This window comes from Panicum virgatum, chromosome 3N, assembly GCF_016808335.1.
Source record: "Panicum virgatum strain AP13 chromosome 3N, P.virgatum_v5, whole genome shotgun sequence".
Taxonomy (NCBI): domain Eukaryota; kingdom Viridiplantae; phylum Streptophyta; class Magnoliopsida; order Poales; family Poaceae; genus Panicum; species Panicum virgatum.
Genome location: NC_053147.1, coordinates 60631837 through 60651788, shown reverse-complemented (window position 1 = coordinate 60651788; position 19952 = coordinate 60631837). Strand labels below are relative to the sequence as shown.

General features: G+C 43.8%; 1 non-coding gene across 1 annotated transcript; it reads left to right on the top strand.

Annotated features, from left to right (window-relative positions):
* The first annotated feature begins 9171 nt into the window (after positions 1–9171).
* On the top strand, positions 9172–9243 carry TRNAD-GUC. Its single transcript has one exon. It is a non-coding gene; the product is annotated as a tRNA-Asp (tRNA).
* Positions 9244–19952: the final 10709 nt, after the last annotated feature.

Genomic DNA, 19952 nt, shown 5'->3' with positions numbered 1-19952 from the left:
CACTTTGGCTCCGAATAGCTGATCAAACAGAATATCAATCCGGGGAAGAGGATATTTATTTTTGATTGTGATGGCATTCAGAAGTCTATAATCCACACACAACCTTAGGCTTTCATCTTTCTTTTTCACAAAGAGTGCAGGACAGCCCCAAGGTGACTTGCTAGGACGGATATAGCCCTTATCAAGCAATTCCTGCAATTGTTTCTTTAACTCCGCCAGCTCATTGGGTGGCATCCGGTAAGGCCTCCTAGAAATCGGTGCCGTACCCGGTTGCAATTCAATGGTAAACTCCACGTCACGATCAGGCGGCATTCCAGGCAAATCATCCGGAAAGACATCCGGATATTCACACACCACTGGTATATCTGCTAGCTTTTTACCCTCAACCTGATTCACCGTAGGTGTCAAAGACATATGATCTTTCAAAAGTAAAGTCATACACCCATGAATGGAAGATTTGATGTGCACAGATTGTGAGGCCGTGTCCAGACTAACTCCCTGACCCTCCATCCAGTTCATACCCAATATAATATCTATCCTTTGGGTTGGTAACATTATCAGGGCCGTAGGGAAAAATTTTCCTTACAACTGTAGGGGTACTTGCTTAATGAACTGATTGGTAATTAACTTTCCCCCAGGTGAATAAATATGGTATGGTTTGGGCATGCTTTCAATTTTTAACCCCAGTCTAACAACACACCCCTCGCTAATAAAGGTATGAGACGCCCCTGAATCAAATAACACTGTAACGGGTTGTTCATTTACTGAGAACGTACCCGCCATAACCAGAGCTCCCTCAGGAATACCCTCGAGGGTGGTGTAGTGCACCTGTCCTGGCTTGAAGTGAGCCACTTGCTGCTTCTGACCCTGCTGGCTCGACTGCTGGCTTTGCTTGGGTGGCAGTGGGCAGTTCCATGCAAAGTGACCAAGCTGTCCACAGTTGTAGCACGGAAACAAATTGGGGCGCATCCCCGGCTGCTGCACCCACACCTTCTGCTCAGTCTGCTGAGGAACAGGAGGCCTAACTGTCCCCTGTGGCTAAGTGTACTGAGGGGGCCTGTATCCCCACTGCTGCGGTGGCTGGTGCTGAAAGGGGGCTCACTGTGGGCCTGACTGCACCAGACGGAACCTCTGAGGGGCACTGCTAGAAGATCCCGCTGCCGGTGCCTTTCTCTTTTTCTCCGCCTTGTGAGCTAGACGGAACCTCTGAATGATAGCCCCGTTGACTAGCTCACTGAAACTGTCGAACCTGACCATTGCCAAGCGATCCTGGAGCTTGCTACTGAGCCCCTGCCTGAAACAGGCCTGCTTCTTCTCATCGGTGTCCACATGGTACCCGGCATACTGTGATAGAGTGTTGAAGGCCTGGGAATATTGTAGCACACTGTTATTGCCCTGCTTCAGGGCCAAGAACTCGGCAAGCTTCCTGTGAATGACCCCTGTAGGAATATGATGCGCTCTGAAGGCGTTCTTGAACTCCGCCCAGGTGAACCGAATGCCTGCAGGGAACATGGCCACGTGATTGTCCCACCACGTGCGTGCAGGACCCCTGAGCTGCTGGGCTGCAAATCCCGCCTTGTCCCCATCCTGGTACGGGTGCAGGGTGAACTTGAACTCTATGGTCCAGAGCCAACTATCCACCTCCAATGGCTCGTCCGCTTTATGGAAGAGCGGTGGTTGAGTAGCCAGGAACTCTGGATATCCAGGAGCAGGCGGCTGGTGGTGATGTTCAGCCTGCGGCGCTCTGCCCTACGCCACAAGCTCACTGAGGAGTGCCGTCTGCTCATCGCGCCCAGTGAGCATGGCCGCAATGGCCTGGGCTAACTCAGGAGGGTTTGGTGGCTCTCCCAATCTGTATTCAACCATGACTGAGTTAGTTACATTTTTCTGATTACTTAAGAAAAATCTTGACTGCAACTAACACCCGAATCATGGAAGAAATCGCCGAAATTCGATTATCTGAACACAACTTAGGGGTCTCTGTCTGCGCTCAACCGGTCAGACCGGTGCAACAGACCGGTCTGCATGGATCTACATGGGCTCGACGTTGATCAACCGGTCAGACCGGTGGCTCAGACCGGTCAGACCAGTCCCAGCAGAATTTAAACTTCTAAGTCCTTACTGTGCACCAACCCCTTTAAACCAAAATATTAACTGCAATTTGAAAAATCAAAATGCCATGATGCATGATATACTGCTTGAACTCCTGTTCAAATTTTCAAACACTACCAAAAATTTAAAGACCATGATGCATGATCGTCCAACGTGAATCTCTCAACCAAAACTAAACATCTATCTACTACTCGAACACCGACTATATATATATATAGGGCTTAGTACAAACAACTCCACCCTTACTTGGAAACTGATCTCAACCTAAGTCAGAAATTCATTTTTAATTTGTAATCTCTGGAAATTAGTCATGCTCGTACCACCCCCAGTGCGTTTCGGCTTTGATACCAGCTGTGACGGAACCACCAAATTAAAACTCTAATTAAGCGTAATGGCCGTCATTTGAACACATCGGGCACATTAGCTTAACGGTTTAATTTGGCGATCCTTTCTCAACCCACCGCCCGATCGAAACAACACCGGTAGTCCCACGCGAAGGTGGGCGCAGATGGTACAAGCATGGCATATTACTTGAAAATATAAACTCAATGAAGACGAAACAACAAGTTTTACAAACTGAGTTCAAATACATAGATAATTTACAAAACTTTACAATAGATGTGACTGAAGTTCGAAAGTAAAAGATCCTACAGCTACTTTAGCTCCCATCAGTTCTGATCCTACTTGACCCGTCGGACCGGTTCCACCATCCGGTCGGACCGGTCGGCCCTACCAGCCGACGCCACCGGTCAGACCGGTCTACACAAAACAGAGAGGCTGAACACTCAGCCCTCGAGTGTACAACCCGACAATGCCCTAACCAGAAGGGTCTCTCACCTCGACCTGCCACCCCTCTGCATCCCGGCGGATGAACTTGACACAACAGGGGCAGAAGTCGACGTCCGGGTGTCTTGTAATAATAAATATGGCAACAAACCCTGAGTATTCTAATACTCAGCAAGGCTTACCCGACCAGTGGGTATAACTGAGCCCACATAACTAGACATGCAAGGATTTTGGCTGGTGGTTAATTTGCAGAAAAGCACTAGAAGTAAGTCCTTATTTTCCCTATTTTAGCTTCCAATTATATCAATAATTTACTAACCATCTAGGATTTGCAAAGCTACAACAAGCAAGGTGAGCAAACCATTAATTAAATAATATCAACCCTCATTGCATCACATCTCATTCTTATTCCATTTCCTTTCTATGATGTGACCAAGAGATCAAGGCTCTCATGACCGCGAGACACGGCGAATCGATCCGATTTAACCTTGCAAGCTGAACCTAACCAACACGGCACGCAAAAGCCCCGTCGGACCCCACGCACCAACATTTCCCCTCCCCGCCTCGAACTACAGGAACCAGCCCAACGACATATGGTCAGCCGAGCTCAACGTGAGACCACCAAAAGTAAACATATGCATCCCAATTCTCCGCGACTACTCGACTCGCCCCAGGAGTTGGGTGCGGCTTCCTGTACTTTCGAAGTAAAGCAGTACTCGGCTTACCGGTTTCGACTACCTCCTACTCCCGGCATGCGGTTAGTGCAATTCAATCCCCGATCAGCACAGCCGACAACAGAACGGTCCTTATTTGACACAGATGGGGCTACACCTTCCCCCATCCGGTCTCCCATCCCATACCTTCCATCTCGAATATAATAATTCATATACTGTAATATAAAGACATCCTATATCTCGCGAGTGACAGAATTATCACTCGACTTCTATCGAGTCCTATTAAGCATAGCAGTGCTAACGACCTATTCATACTAGTATAAGGCCCAAGAAAACCTAGGGATCATGCAACTAAGGTTTCAAACAATTCCTAAACCTAATGCACAATTATTAAAGACATATATAGGTGTCATAATTTGAAATAGTATGATGTGCACCGGGGCTTGCCTTGCGTCTGCTGCTCAGTACTAGGGTGAGATGGGCCTTGGGCCGACTCCTCGTGAACCACCTACGGCCCCTGGGGCTCCTGTGGCTCCGCAACCACCTCATATACGACCTCCTCCGCCGCGGCTGCTACACATATGCATATGAGTATGACATGAGAATACATGCATGATTTTATTAAAATACAAGTAACCCATAGCCAAATACAATTCTAGCTTTTTGCATCAACCAACTCAAATCGAACCCTTCTCAGCCCTGCTATACCGGTCAGACCGGTCCATAATACCTGTCAGACCAGTCCTACTCAACACAGCAAGCTACCGGTCAGACCGGTCCCTCAGACCGGTCCGACCGGTCCTACCCAGCCAGAAGCTAGAATCCTTGGCCTGGCGAAAATCGCCCACCAATGCCATCACCCTTCTAGGCACTAGTTCTTGGGATCCATTAGGACGTATATAACTAGATAGAATCGCCTAAAACCATCTAGAGGAGGAGATCGATCCAAACCCCTAAATTACCTTGAATGAGTCTCTCCCCCGCGAAGAACTTGAAATCCCCAGCACTCCAAGGAGGAGCACGTGGAAAAGAAGCTCTAACCCGTGTTGATTTAATCTTCCTTGGCCTTGGATCAATTGGAATGGATGGGATTGGGGTCCTAGGGTTTGGGGTGAAAAATGAGAGGGGGAGAGCCTGAGCTCGGGCTGGGCACGGTGAAAGGGAGGGAATGGTTGGGGAGAGAGAAGGGAGTGGTTTAAATGCTGTGGAGCCCAACCGGTGAGAATTCGGTTAGACCGGTCAGACCGATTGCCCAGATCGGTCAGACCGGTTGCCCAGACCGGTCAGACCGGTCCGGCCAGATTCACCAGCAGAAGTTTTTTATCTCAATTTTGATCGTGCCAACTTAACCTAATGGTCGTGGTTAGTGTAAATTATGGTGATTAGCACCTGGGTGTTATAGCAGGTGGAGCCGCCGGCCGCGCAAACCGCACTGCGGAGGCGCGCTGCGTGCAGGGCGGCGGCTGCCGGGTGGAGCTGCTGGGCTGGGGACCGGGGACAGCCGGGGAGGGGGAGGGGAAGAGCGGCCGGCGGGGCAGGTTTAGAGGGATTTAGGGACGAGGCCGACGGCGAATATTTTTTTATTTTTAACCTATTTCTCAATTTTATTTTAAAAATAACTCTCCCGGATATATATTTGCAGATCTAACCCTTTTGGTCGTGCCGATCTGCGCGGCGTGATAAAAACACGCTGTCGCGCCACATGCATTGGCGTGATAAGATGTGCCACATTGGCACGCTTCGGAGCACTCGGAAGGGGTCTGCAAGCTCATATTCCATGTGTCAACCTTCTCACGCCACTCCCACCGGTGTGACAGTACAGCCTTGTCACGCCACCCCCGCTGGCGTGACAAGGTCTGACTTTAGAAAAATCATATCTTTTCATACGAACTCGGATGGAGATTATTTTTATACAAAAATTGTAGCTCTCAACGAGATCTACAACTTTGTAGTTTTGAGTTTTTTCATTTGAAGTCATTAAGATGTTTAAATAATTGATTTAAACTTTTGACAGCATATTAAGCACTTTACCTCTATCGGATCATCTCTAACTTGACATGTTTGTCATGGTTCTACAAATTAAGTTCTATATAATATTTGATATATGAAATAATATGGACTAAATAATAATAGTTCGATAAGAGATACAATGAGAAATCAAACTATATCATCATTGAGTACGGAATATAATGCAATACTCTAGATATTATTAATTATAGCTTTAACTTTGTGAGTTGGTCCATGCTAATAGCGTGTCTAGTTTTGTTACGTTTTGTTTTTTTATTATAAATACTTTGTTGTAGAAGGCTATTTTGTTTGTTCCCTGGAGTTTGATCTTCAACCACTATACATCACTAAGTCTTATTATACATATTTTCACATTGCCTATCAAATTACGTGCATATACATTATATCTATTTTGTACAAATCAATTCCGAAGTTACATGTGCATATGTACAACCGTTTTGCCACCACCACCTGTATGGAGACTTCTCTACTACCGTTGTGCCAAATTTCTTACGGTCCCTGACGTTGTTGGAAGCCCATATACAGATAAGCATATAAAACAATCAATAATTGTGTCATTCTTTTGCATCCGTATATTATGTTGTTTTGACTCCATCATCATGCCCCATCATTTTACTTCCATCTATCAGGATCAACCTATTTTGATCCCCATTAGATGTGCCATACGGCGTAGTCTTGATTGGGTGGGAAAGTCTGACGAATTTTTGTATTCGGCATGGACTCTATAATTATATTCTAATTTTTTTAATTCTTTAATTATGAAATTAGATATTTTTCAATTGTATATGATATGGCCTCTTAGTCAGTTTAGATCATTAGTTCTTCGTAAAATCCAATGGTGTAAATCTTTCTCTTTTTTATTAATGTATAAATTTCTAGACCCTCTCGACAAACGTGATGGCTCTTTTTTTTCTATAACAACACTTGCTTATTAATATAATATATATATCTAGAGTGGTGGGACCATGGAGGCACCTTGAGCAATGATCTTGGCTAGCCAAACCAAGCAGTGCAATCGATAAGCATTGCGCTGACCAAAGGAGATACAATGAAAACAATGCTATAAGATGGGGAACAATAAAGTACTCATTTCATCTAAACCAATTAATTACTAGTATAAAACTTACACATTTGTATCTTTTTCAAACTGTTATCATATTTTAAGATCTTAATCTTTCAAAAAAATACTTGATCTAGTTTATAGCTATAATTAATAATAACTAGAGTGTTGCATTATATTCCGTACTCAATGATGATATAGTTTGATTTCTCATTGTATCTCTTATCGAACTATTATTATTTAGTCCATATTATTTCATATATCAAATATTATATAGAACTTAATTTGTAGAACCATGATAAACATGTCAAGTTAGAGATGATCTGATAGAAGTAAAGTGCTTAATATGCTGTCAAAAGTTTAAATCAATTATTTAACCATCTTAATGACTTCAAATGAAAAAATTCAAAGCTACAAAGTTGTAGATCTTGTTGAGAGCTTCAATTTTCGTATAAAAATCATCTCCATCCGACTTCGTATGAAAAAGATATAATTTTTCTAAAGTCAGACCTTATCACGCCAGCAGGGGTGGCGTGACAAGGCTGTACTGTCAAGCTGGTGGGAGTGGCGTGACAAGGTTGACACGTGGAATATGAGCTGGCAGACCCCTTCCGAGCGCTCCAAAGCGTGCCAACGTGGCACATCTTGTCACGCCAATGCATGTGGCGCGAAAGCGTGTTTTTGTCACGCCACGCAGACCGGCGCGACCAAAATGGTTAGATATGCAAATATATGTCCGGGTGGGTTATTTTTAAAATAAAATTGAAAATAGGTTAAAAATAAAAAAAATCGCCGACGGCGAGGGAGAGGAGCAAAACAATTTATTTATTTATTTATTTTAGGGTGCGGGAGCAAAACAATTTTTTGTTTTAGCATCGGGAATAAGGCTGGACGAAAAACTCGTAACTCGCTAGCTCGCTCGACTCGCTCGTTAGTAGCTCGACTCGAGCCTGACTTGTTTAATAATGAGCCAACTCGTTTTATAACAAGTCAGCTCGCTTTATAATGAGCCAGCTCGAGCTGGCTCGCGAGCTGCTCGCGAGCCATAACGAGCCTAGATAAATAACAAATATGGTATGAATTAGTGAAAACGATCAACGAATAATGATTGATCATGATCATGGATGATAACATACTTATATTTTTCATTATATAATTCACATTATTTTATTTATTTCACTTTAAATATGTATGTGATGTGTTTTTTTATAGATTTACGGTTATCATCTCTATGTAAATATTTTTATAATCTGGCTCACGAGCCAAACGAGCTAGCTCGAGCCACTAACGAGCCGAGCCGAGCTAGCTTTCTGTCTCGTTTGTATAACAAGCTATAACGAGTCGAGCCATAATGAGCCGATCTATAACAAGTTGAGCCACTAACGAACCGAGCTGGCTCTATAACAAGGATAGAGGTTGGTTTGCGTTTGGACCTTGGCCGCTAGATCTCAGCCCATTGAATGAAGTTATCGGCCTTTGCTTTCTTATTAGGCCCATGTGATGTCTAAGGCTCTGTCAAAAAAATATGTCTATGATTTTTTTTATGGATTTCAGTCAATTTTAGAAGAGTTTGAATTATGAAAAACCTAACTGTATTTATATAAATGGATAACTAGAGTATTATATTACATTTGAGTTCATCGTGGCATCGTGCATTTGCGCCAATAAACTACTAAAATAACTCTTATCATACTACCATCCAACCCACACTCACCTCAATCTGGACCCAAGTGGCTCATCTGTAGGGGAAAAAGGGAACGTATCTAGTGCAAACTATAACCTTCGTGAATATTCGTACAAGTCATGGTAAAAAAGTCGTCTAAATTCACTAAAAAAATCACACATATAGATGATATGATGATACACAACCTTGTAAAAAATCTTGTCCAAATTCGACTTCATCTGTTTGATATAAAAATAACAAATTTCTAACAAATCATCTGGACAACTTTCTGGCTTGAAATTTATTATTTTTATATCTCACAAACGAAGTCGAGTTTGGACAAGATATTTTACAAGATTTTGTGTCATCATATCATCTATATGTGTGATTATTTTAGCAAATTTAGATGATTTTTTTGTCATAATTTGCATGGATTTTCACGAAGTTGTAGTCTCCACCAGATATGTTCAAAAAAACACTTCCACAGCTACCATCATCGCCAATTGTCCGCTTTCCGCTTTTGTGTGCTGGAATTAATTTGGTGCCTTTCTGCTTCCATCCAAACTACTAAGAGTGTTTTCTTCATGCATCTTCAATTCGCTTTTAGGCCATACAGGCAATAGGATCGGCAGCTGGTCTATAAACTGCTACACATTCGCATCCCTTGTATACCATGGAGTATATCTGCACAACATTATACCGTAATAAGCCTCGCCACCCGAGTTAACCTTTGTTGAGATTCAAAAGGGCTGTAGCTAGCTAATTCGTGCGATGCTTTGACAGGTTGTGCAAATGCTGAAGATGCTAGAAAAAGTGATTAAAATCCTCTTCAAAGGTGGAGCAGCAAAGTCGTTGTAGTATAGTGGTGAGTATTCCCGCCTGTCACGCGGGCGACCCGGGTTCGATCCCCGGCAACGGCGTTTTGTTTTTGTTTTTTTGGCAGCTGTCTTTCCCTATAAAGCTCGGCTTCATGCTTGGTGGTAGTTCGCGCCATGACCCCTCCCCCCAAAGAAGCACGGTCAGAGGGAGACGGAGAGGGTGGGGTGGTTGAGCAACCGGCGGCGAAGCGCATGAAGCTGGCGGTGCCGGTCGGGGTCGCCGGCGAGGAGCCGGAGGCTGCTGCAGACCCTACTGTTGATGCTCTTCCTGGTGCGAATGTGAGTGCTCCCAGTACCCAGCCTTCCAGATCCGTTTCTTCTTGAATCGCTTGGGTGCGTTTCCTGAGCTGCGCGTGCGCGTGGTTGCAGGAGCGCGAGGGCCCCGGTGACGGCCAGCGTCTCCCATGGTGAGCACACATCTCCAACGCACCTTGCGAGAATTTCTAGTGCTTCTGAAATGTTTTGGTGTGCAAATCTAGTGATTGGCCTGTGGGTGTATCAACTGCCTGCCTGTTTGCGTCCTTAAACTGACAAACTGAACCCTCCGTTGTGGAAGGAAGGATGCTGAAAGGTACTGACACGGGCACACGGCAATAGAGATTGAAAGGTCTAGGGCCTGTTTGGTTCGTGGCCTACGCCGCCGCACCGTGCCTAAGGTGCGGCGGCCGATTCGGCCGCCATACCTGCGGCGCGGAATGTGTGGCGCGGTGTGGCGCCATAGCCCACGAACCAAACACGCCCCTAGCTTTAGCAAAATATCACAAACCCTTTCACAAGTATCATGCAATTTTGTGTGCCCTGATTTGATTGGTCATGCAATTTTGCAGCTCGATCGCGCCTTTCACAAGTATGGATTGATTACTAGGCAAGTGTGTCACCCATTCTTCTTTTTTTTTCTTGAATACGGCGAAGAGCATGTGTCTCCTTTCTTACATTGCTACATACTTTTTTTATTCAGCTGCAAAAGAAAAATGAGGTGAACAAGAAGCGTGGTGAGTCCATAACCGGAGGAAAGAGGAATATTAGTAACTAGAAGCAGTATGAGTTGTGTAAGGTTAAAAAGGACAAGCATTATGTGAAAGCTTGCGTGTGGATATCAATGAAAATCTAAAAATATTATTTGTTGAATTTTTTTGATGCCCATAGCAACGCACGGGTATTAATCTAGTCTATACTACTATGGCCAGTGCAAATATTGCGTCTAGGAATTTTTGTGAGAGCTCCGCTCAAGAGACACATCTTGGATGGGTTGGTAGGAGAGCTATAAGTGCCTGCAAAAACCTTGCGATTAACTGGGGTTAACATTGTATACTTCCCTATGTTCGATGTGTACACCTTTTTCCCATATGAAAAATCTCTAATCTCTCTCTCTCTCCACAAAAATATTTCAATTTGTTGTTTGGAACTGTCTCTTGCTATTCTCATTATTACTGATCTAGTTTTCCTTCACTACTAGAAAACGGGCCATGGGGAACCGATTGGAAATGGCTTTAGGCACCAGTTTTCCAACCGGTTCTCGCCAACTGAGACCAATGGCCTCGTCTTAGGACACCGGGTATTTAACCCGGTGCCTTAGGCACCCATTGGTACCGGTTGAAAAGTCCAACCGGTACCAAAGAGGCTGTCACGCTGACGCAAGGTGGCAGCCCTTTTGGTACCGGTTGGTCTTTCCAACCGGTACCAATGACATTTTTCTTTTTTTTTTCCAAATCCAGTTTTGTTTGTTATATTTATTACTGTTTATTCTTTTATAATTGCTAAACGCACTCAAGCTCTACAGTACTATACGTTCATTGGTCGTTCGTGTTTGTTTTCAGAGAATATTTGAAACTAACTAAAAGTGAAATGCGAGCATATAATTAAGCTAATTAGATGAACTAATATATTTACAAATTTACAAACATCAAGACATAATGTTTAAAAATATTTACAAATGTACAAGTCATGTTTGTAGTCCAACTACTGGTCCCCTCAGGAAGTAGATGGAAGTCCTCTATGGATGTGACCGTCGTGGTAGAACTCGCCTCTAGGATCCAAGATCTCGTTCAAAATGAATCCGGTGAGCTGCTCGCACACGGCGTTGATCCGATCAGTAGAGTAACATTCATCCCCCATTTGAGACATCTATCATTTAGAAAAAATGGATTAAAATCATGTGCGTTAGTACAATTATGAAAATATACTAGTGAACGGTTTGGACGTACTCTCGTGTCTTCATCAGTAACCTTCCCGCATGGAGTCATGATGTGCAAGTATTCGCATACGTAGTACCCACACCAATCAGTTCATTGTTGTTGTCTCGCACACTTAAGGAGAAACAAATAAATTACTCAATTTAGAACAATTTGGAATTATATATTATCTAGACAAATCTTTATGAATCAACATACCGGATAATCCATGTTAACGTTCAGTTCGGGCCTCCATTGACCACGTCCTTTGTTATTTTTCACAAATTTTTTCCAAACCCTGCGCTCAAAGTTAAGTTTGATATTCAGAAATTGTTATTAACAGAAAAAAGATTTGATTGTGCAAACTGAACTTACCTGTTCAAGGGGTCTATGATATGTTGGATTGCGGACTTTGGATTTCTCATTAAGTCAAAGACTATAAGATTGCCGGTCTCTACGGAAAGTATGAGTAAAATACAATGATAACTGTGGATATAGATAGGATATATACATACATGCATTAGACGACTTAGTATTTATTTAATAATATAACAGAGGATTGAGTCGACCAAGGCTTACCCAAAGTTGTATGGTATGAATATATAGGATTTGTAATTTTGCCTAGTCAACGAATCGTATATGTTTTGGCACGTTTCCTTGTAATTTTCGTTGAGCACTTTCTGGTTGACTAGCAAAGGAGACATGAAGCCGATCTGATGGTGTCATCCATGTTTTCGGCTTTTTTGGGTCTCCTGTCTAAACGATACAATAGAAATTTTATAATGCACACATATAATTATGTTCTTGTTAACAAAATGTATTAATGTAGAGATAAGTGATACTTACAAAACCCAAATGGTGATGATAGAGGCGTCGAGGGCTTGTCGATGGTAAATGTGATATAAATTTTCGAAGTACACCCAGAAATCCTCCTCCCCGCGGAAGAAATCATGGTCACGATACTTGACTCCAAACATTTTCCCATGGTCCTTCGACATTCGCAGGTACCATCTATGCAAATTGAACATCTGCGTGCCTAGACTTTTCTCCTCTTCCTCAGTGACAAAAGGTTTTCCATGCTAGAATGGAGTAAGAATGGGAGCGACGGAGATTTCCGCCTCCACTTGCCCCGTTGCCTCCTCTAGCGTTAATCCAGTTTCAGAAAGAAATATCGCGGCCTGTAGGTCCGCCTGGAGTTGTACGTCCGTCGGGTGTAGGAGTGGCAACCCTGGCACCCGGAGGGGCTCGAGTCCTTTTTGTTGTGTGCAAAGCTAATGAATGGTCTTGCCATATTTTTTCTTCAGATTTCTCACCTTGTGTGCTTTTGTCAGAGTACGATCATAGTCCGAGGGTAAGCTTTTCAGTTTTGGTGGGTTGTCTAGGTTTGCGAAAAGTTTTTTCCCTAGTTCTAGAGGTACCTTTTCCCTCGGCGGGGGGATTTAGGCTTCAATTGTTCTTTTATATATTGAGAAGTCTCCTCTTCCAACTCCGCAGCAGTTTTCTCGTAGGTTAATTTTCTTTCGACCATTTTCTGCTTCTTCTTTGAGGGTCCAGCCGCTGGGAGGTCGGATGCTGTCTTTTTCTTTCCTTTTTCTGGGTCAGGAGGAGTTGGAGTACTCGTGGCCCTTTGCGCCGGCGGAGACGGTAGTGAAGGAGGTAGTTGTGGGGACGGTGGTGAGGGAGACCGCGGAGACGGGCGATCGGTCTGCACGGGAGCCGTTGTGCTTGCAGTAAGTTTGATGTCGGCCTTGCGTCATAGAACGACCCCATGCAGTGCGTCTCCCAATGTCTTCTCTCCATCCCCTCCAACGAAGTCGAGCTCAAGATCCTCATTGTTTCCAACTATCTGCTCGACTGTGACGGAGGTGTAGCCAGGGGGTATCGGCCTTCCATGAATTGTAGTAGGAGGATTCAGGGGCAGGGCCGACCCGTATGCGACACGAATGGATATATTTCTTGCTCGACATGAAGCTCGCACGGTGTCGGCATGGTGACATCGTCCACTGGATACCTCTGGTCATCTACCATCGTTGGCTCAATCTGGGGTTGCTGTTCCGCTTGTACGTCGGGCGCCGCTGTGGATGCACTGCTGCTGCGTCGCTAAGAGACCGGGCTTATCACAACATCCGGGTGCGACCTAGCAGTGCCCCTTTGGCTCAGAGCTAGCTGCACTGCCTTATTGACCCTGGCGTCCATCTGAGATTCCAAGGACGCAACCTTCCTTGTCATCTCTTCTTGCATGGCACGAAGTTTCTCTTCCTGTTCGGCTTTGCTCTTTCGGTGAGTCTTGTAAGAGGAATCTCCGGCCCAAGCAACTTTCCATGGGACCACGCCGATGCCGCGGGCTCGTCCAGGGTGTTTCGGATTCTTTAATGCCCTTGTCAGCTCATCATTCTCCCTTTGAGGATGGAATGTTCCTTGTTGGGTCTCATCTATTCCAGCGATTAGATCGCGGGACACTTCTTGCATATGCTCGGGCACGACCAAATTTCCATCCAATTGGTTTAGTGTCACGCCATTAGCAAATAACCACCACTTGGATCTATACGGCCAATCCCAAGTCGTCGGCTTGATGCCTCTATCCATAAGGTCATGCTCCATCTTCTGCCATTTTTTTATTGACTTCTTGTACCCGGCAGCCCCAAGGTGGTGGCTGTACTTCTTATTTGCTGCATTCACCTTGGCCTGTTCGGATTTTTCTTGGGTTTCCTCTAATAGTTTGTATTGTTTGAACTCCTCCCAGTATGGTTTAACCTGAGGAAGATCGTCCCAGTTCGGCTCATTATCCTTCTTGATGTAATTGATGTACAACTTCTTCTTGAAAGTTGCAAAGGCAAGGGCCATCTTTTTCAAGGCACATTTCTTCACAAGTTCCTGGTCAACTCCTTCAGGAAGAGTGAACATATCCTTGAGTTCTGCCCATAGCATTTCCTTCTGATGTGCAGGCACGGCGTGTTGCTGTTCTTCGGGTTTGCTCGTTTTCCATAGTCTTGTGGTGATCGGAATTCTTTCCCGAACAATAACCCCACATTGGTTGACAAATTTTGTGCTAGCAACCTCTGGAGCACTTGGACAGCCCTCTGCGTCAACTTCTGTGACGACCTGTCTTCCCTCCATTTTCTTGGTTGGCCGGCGTCTCCCTTTTGACTGGCTCAATGAAGTCGATGCGGAGGTCGACTAAATTACAGAAAAGATATGTTAATCGCAAAACTAATCTCCTGAAGTCACCATGCATATAGTTTTAAGATTCGTACTGGAACATGCTGCTGTTGATTGGGCGGCGGCGCAAAGTCATCATCTTCTTCATCGGCATCTCCAGACATATTCAGGAATGAAACAGTTGTCCGAGCATCTTCTTCAGCGATTGGCTGGGTGGTGTTGGCCCTCGTATCTTCGTTTATTGCGTCCAACATGTATTGCTTGGCGACCTCGTCATCACAGAAGGGGTCCATCCTTAACTGAAACCATAAAAATGTGTTAGAATATGTGTCCATGAGTTACAGAAATACACGAGTTACATGATAAATACATGAGTTACATGCACGATGCACGATGCAAGGATCGCGTAAGCGCAAGAATCGCTAAAATCGGAGTCAAAATGTGAAAGATATGGCTAAAACAAGATTCTAGGGACTTATTTGCAAGAAAAATCTAGAAAGGGCATCTCTGGAATTTCTTTTGAACTAGGAAGGACTGCGGGTTAATTTTGAAGAAACTCAGGGTCTCTTTAGCAAAAGCGCCGAGGCGACTCTGGTTCGGCTCGGATCTAACAGATGCACGATGCAAGGATCTCATGAGCGCAAGAATCGATAAAATCGAAGTCAAAATGTGAAAGATATGGCTAAAACAAGATTCTAGGGACTTATTTGCAAGAAAAATCTAGAAAGGGCCTCTCTGGAATTTCTTTTGAACTTGGAAGGACTGCGGGTTAATTTTGAAGAAACTCAGGGTCTCTTTAGCAAAAGCACCGGGGCGGCTCTGGTTCGGCTCGGATCTAACAGATGCACGATGCAAGGATCGCGTGAGCGCAAGAATCGCTAAAATCGGAGTCAAAATGTGAAAGATATGGCTAAAACAAGATTCTAGGGACTTATTTGCAAGAAAAATCTAGAAAGGGCCTCTCTGGAATTTCTTTTGAACTTGGAAGGACTGCGGGTCAATTTTGAAGAAACTCAGGGTCTCTTTAGCAAAAGCACCGGGGTGGCTCTGGTTCGGCTCGGATCTAACAGATGCACGATGCAAGGATCGCGTGAGCGCAAGAATCGCTAAAATCGAAGTCAAAATATGAAAGATATGGCTAAAACAAGATTCTAGGGACTTATTTGCAAGAAAAATCTAGAAAGGGCCTCTCTGGAATTTCTTTTGAACTAGGAAGGACTGCGGGTTAATTTTGAAGAAACTCAGGGTCTCTTTAGCAAAAGCGCCGAGGCGGCTCTGGTTCGGCTCGGATCTAACAGATGCACGATGCAAGGATCGCATGAGTGTAAGAATTGCTAAAATCGGAGTCAAAATATGAAAGATATGGCTAAAACAAGATTCTAGGGACTTATATGCAAGAAAAATTTAGAAAGAGTCTCTCTGGAATTTCTTTTGAACTAGGAAGGACTGCAGGTTAATTTTGAAGAAACACAGGGTCTCTTTAGCAAAAGCGCCGGGGCGGCTCTGGTTTGGCTAGGATCTAACAGATGCACGATGCAAGGATCGCGTGAGCGCAAGAATCGCTAAAATCGGAGTCAAAATGTGAGAGATATGGCTAAAACAAAATTATAGGGACTTATTTGCAAGAAAAATCTATAAAGGGCCTCTCTGGAATTTCTTTCGAACTAGGAAGGACTGCGGGTTAATTTTGAAGAAACTCAGCGTCTCTTTAGCAAAAGCACATGCTCGGCTCTGGTTCGGCTTGGATCTAACAGATGCACGATGCAAGGATCGCGTGAGCGCAAGAATCGCTAAATTCGGAGTCAAAATGTGAAGGATATGGCTAAAACAAGATTCTAGGGACTTATTTGCAAGAAAAATCTATAAAGGGCCTATCTGGAATTTCTTTTGAACTAGGAAGGACTGCGGGTTAATTTTGAAGAAACTCAGGGTCTCTTTAGCAAAAGCGCATGCTCGGCGGTGTGTGAGAGTGTGTGTGCGTGTGTGTGAGCGAGAGACCGAGCGTCGGTGAGGAGACAGCGAGAGAGCGTCGGTGGGGAGACAGCGAGAGAGCGTCGGGGACAAGGAGACAACGAGAGTTAGCGAGAGACCGATCGCCGTTAAGAAGTCGATAAGAAGGAGAGAGCATCGTGTTTGATTTCATAATTAAGAATGAAGAATTCATAATACATAAATACATGAGTTAAATACACGAGTTACATGATAAATACATGAGTTACAGAAATACATGATAAATACAAAAATGCAAGCATTATTCACTCTCTATTTAAATACATGATTAAATAAAGTCTCTCTAATAACTAAATTCTATAACTAAATTATACACTATAAATATTGAAAACATTGTACACTATACATAAGACTAATAATAGAAATTCTCTCTAATAACTAAATTGTACACTTGTAACTAAATTCTCTCTTTAATATTTTAAAAGCATGAGGTAAAGTCCATTAATGGGTTTAGAAAAAAATTATCTAAAGCTAACTACACTTTATAGAGCTTTGTCTCAAAGCTCATTTTGTAATGGACATAAGAAGACTAACAAAATTGATTTGACTCAATTTGGAGCCCTACATTTTGTACTGTGATTTTTGCAAGGAAATGAAGAAATAAAAACAAACTTCTCCTTTTCTTTTACACTGCCGGTCACTTACATGTGGGTCCCGCTGACTCTGGGCCCCACCGGACAGCGAGACAGGGACAGGGGAATGGGGAGCATGACGACGGCGATGGCGGAACTCGCTGTCGGCGAGGTCTCCGGCAAAACCAACGGCAACACTCGACTCCTCTCTTCACCGCGAACTCGACGAGCTACAAAACCCTAGGCTGGAGTGACAAGACGGAGCTCGTCGGCGACAATGGCGGCACGACACCGCGGTTCGACGGCGAACACGCGGGTCTAAGCGGGACGAACACGAGGTGGAAACGGGACGGCGTGGCCTTACCAGCGCATGAACGTGATTGCGAACGACGTCGAGGCGAAGCGCGAAGCGATGCGCGGGCTCGGACGGGGTCGGCGGCGCGCAGGGGATGGCCCGCCGGCGGCGCGCAGGGGACGGGGCGGCGGCGGCGCGCAGGGGACAGGGGGGCATCGTTGAGGCGGCGGTCGAGAAGTGCACAAGGGTGTCGAGGCAGACGGGTTGCGCGATGGCGTGGCCGAATGGTGGGAGCGGACGGGCCGGGCGGCGGCGGAGGTCGAGCGGCGGAGGGCGGCAGCGAGTGGAGGAAGAAGGAGAGGGCCGGTGCTTATATGGTGGAAGCCTTTGGCACCGGGTGATAAAGTCACCCGATACCTAAGGCAGCCTTAGGGACCGGTTGGGTATCAAACCGGTGCCCAAGGAAAGCCTTATGTACCGGGTGACCTCCCACCCGGTGCCTTAGGTGCCCAACGGGCGGGATCTGAAATTCCCCTTTGGCACTAGGTGGGGAACGAAAACCGGTGCCTTAGGGTCTTTGAAATTTATTTTTCTAGATTTCTGGCGGGATGACATCTGAAATCCCTCGATATCTCAATGGTAACTCAGTGTAATTTGTGCGCTGCGGCCACGGTTCGAACCCGCGTCCAACCCCTTTTTTTCGAATTGCCTGCCTTAGGTACTTCTTGACATTTCTAACCGGTACCTAAGGCTTTCTTTTAATAAATGCACAATAACTCTAATTACTACATGATAAATCATTTAGATGCATAACTAATTATTTTAATTGCATAATAAATCATTTAAATGCACAATAATTATAATTAGTACATGATAAATCATTTAGATGCATAACTAATTATTTTAATTGCATAATAAATCAAATAATTGCATAATAAATCATTTAAATGCACAATAATTCTAATTACTACATGATAAATCATTTAGATGCATAACTAATTATTTTAATTGCATAATAAATCAAATAATTGCATAATAAATCATTTAAATGCACAATAATTCTAATTACTACATAATAAATCATTTAGATGCATAACTAATTATTTTAATTGCATAATAAATCAAATAATTGCATAATAAATCATTTAAATGCACAATAATTCTAATTACTACATGATAAATCATTTAGATGCATAACTAATTATTTTAATTGCATAATAAATCAAATAATTGCACAATAATTCTAATTAATACATAATAAATCATTTAGGTGCATAACTAATTATTTTAATTGCATAATAAATCAAATAATTGCATAATAAATTATTTAATTGTCCAATAAATCAATTCATTGCATAAGAAATCTAATAATGTTCAAAAAAATATTACAAGACATAATCATTCAACTAAGGGAATATTAACGATGGTTCGCTTTACAATCGTCCCTTCATTATGATCATGACGTGCGTACGGAGCCTCCTCTTCGGCTAAAAGAATACTTGTGTCAACCTCCACTGCGAACGGAGTCATATCTTCAACCTTATTGTATTCTTCTTCATCTGTGACATCGTCGACTCCCACAATTTTCCTTTTTCCTTTCAAAACAATATGGCGCTTTGGCTCATCTCCGGCACCTACAAAACTTGATTTATTCCTGGACTTGTCCTTTCTCGGTTTGCTAGACATGTCCTGCACATAGAAAACTTGAGTGACATCTTTAGCTAGGACGAATGGTTCGTCTCGATAGCCAAGCTCTTTGAGGTCTACCGTTGTCATTCCGTACTCGTCGATATCGACAGCTTTTCCTGTGAGTTTAACCCATTGACAACGAAATAGAGGTATTTTCAACGGCCCATAGTCGAGTTCCCAGATCTCTTCAATGTAATCAAAATATGAGTTCGTTTGGCCACTAGAGTCGGTGGCATCTATACGGACACCACTATTTTGATTGGTGCTCTTGTTATCTTGGGCTCTTGTATAAAATGTGTAACCATTAATTTTATATCCTTGGTACATCAAGATTGAATTTGCCGGACCCCTGGCCAGCCAATCTAGCTGCTCATGAATTTGATCGTTAGCCATGACTTCCTTCTGCAACCAGGTGGCGAATGTATCGTTATGATGTTTTGTAATCCATGTCTCAGACTTCAAAGGGTATATGCTTCGCACAATTTGCATGTGCTCCTCCATGTATGGAGCCACCAAGGCTGATTGTTGCAGAACTGTGAGATGTGCTTTGTTCAACGTGGCATGATCCGTGGCATTTACTTATTTTCTTCCAAGTGTGCCCTTTCCAATCAGCCGCCCCTCATGACATGATACTGGAATCCCAATTGGGCATAGTTCTTCCACATAGTCAACACAAAAATCAATGACATCCTCTGTGACATAACCTTTCGCAATGCTTCCTTCTGGACGAGCCCGATTACGAATGTATTTCTTTAGGACTGCAAAGTATCGTTCAAAAGGGAACATATTATGAAGGAAAACAGGACCGAGAATACCAATCTCTTTGACCAGGTGAACTAGAAGATGCATCATAAT